Genomic DNA, 1,742 nt, shown 5'->3' with positions numbered 1-1,742 from the left:
GAACACAGTTGCATACTATAGTCATGTCCATACATAAACAAACCATGAAATAAACATACAAGCAATATTAAAAAGAAATAAATCACCATGCAATTTAGCGATCAATGTTTACTTGTTTTAATTAATTTTTAGTCACTAACATCTACAGGTACGTTCAGGCTATAAGATTTGATAGTGATCCTTGCTCTATAGCGACCCACCGCTAGTCCCCGACGACATCTATAGCGACCAACCATAAGTTGTTAAATTTCTAGACTTTTAGCGACCAATCGACCGTTGCTACAAAAGGATTTAGCGACTGACCGTCGGTCCCTAACCTTTAGCAACCAACAGTTGGTACCTAATAAGGGTCGCTAAAGATCAACCGTCGTGTAGTGAATAGGGAAGCAATGTCAAAATTAATGCTCCTAAAAGATTGTCTAATTTTGTTAAGGGCAAGGCACCCATGGTTCAGGATAATGAAGGTTATATTTTATATCCTACTGGTTATCCCGAACACAAGATTAGGAGAATTCATGCTAAGAAAACTCATTCTGTTTCTCACCATGCTTTTATGTATAAGAATGAGGCATCTAGCTCTAGGCATTCTACCCATGTTAAAATGCCTAAGAAGAAAACTCCTAATGCATCAAATGAACTTAATGTTTCATTTAAGACTTTTGATGCATCTTATGTTTTAACTAACAAATCAGGCAAAGTAGTTGTCAAATATGTTGGGGGCAAACACAAGGGCTCCAAGACTTGTGTTTGGGTACCCAAGGTGCTTGTTTCTAATGTGAAAGGACCCAAGACCGTTTTGGTACCTAAGAACAAGGCCTAACACTGTTTTGCAGGTTTATGCATCCGGGGGCTCAAGTTGGATAATTGATAGTGGATGTACAAACCACATGACAGGGGAGAAAAGGATGTTCTCCTCCTATGAGAAAAACGAAGATCCCCAAAGAGCTATCTCATTCGGGGATGGAAATCAAGGTTTGGTCAAAGGACTTAGTAAAATTGCTATATCACCTGACCATTCTATTTCCAATGTTTTTCTTTTAGATTCTTTATATTACAATTTGCTTTCTGTTTCTCAATTATGTAAAATGGGCTACAACTGTCTTTTTACGGATATAGGTGTTACTGTCTTTAGAAGAAGTGATGATTCAGTAGCATTTAAGGGAGTATTAGAGGGTCAGCTATACTTAGTTGATTTTAATAGAGCTGAACTCGATACTTGCTTAATTGCTAAGACTAATATGGGTTGGCTCTGGCATCACCGACTAGGCCATGTTGGGATGAAGAATCTTCACAAGCTTCTAAAGTGAGAGCACATTTTGGGACTAACCAATGTTCATTTTGAGAAAGACAGGGTTTGTAGCGCATGTCAAGCAGGGAAGCAAGTTGATACCCATCATCCACACAAGAACATCATGACAACGGACATGCCACTGGAGTTACTCCACATGGATCTATTTGGCCCGATAGTTTACATAAGCATCGGCGGGAGTAAGTATTGTCTTGTAATTGTGGATGATTATTCTCGCTTCACTTGGGTATTCTTTTTGCAGGAAAAATCACAAACCCAAGAGACCTTGAAGGGATTCATGAGACAGGCTCAAAATGAGTTTGGATTAAGGATCAAGAAGATAAGAAGCGACAATGGGACGGAGTTCATGAACTCACAAATAGAAGGCTTTCTTGAGGATGAGGGCATCAAGCATGAGTTCTCTTCACCTTACACACCTCAAAAAAATGGTGTA

Source organism: Zea mays, chromosome 1 (assembly GCF_902167145.1).
Source record: "Zea mays cultivar B73 chromosome 1, Zm-B73-REFERENCE-NAM-5.0, whole genome shotgun sequence".
NCBI classification, from domain to species: domain Eukaryota; kingdom Viridiplantae; phylum Streptophyta; class Magnoliopsida; order Poales; family Poaceae; genus Zea; species Zea mays.
The sequence above is the reverse complement of the archived record's forward strand: the minus strand, read 5'-3'. Positions refer to the sequence as shown.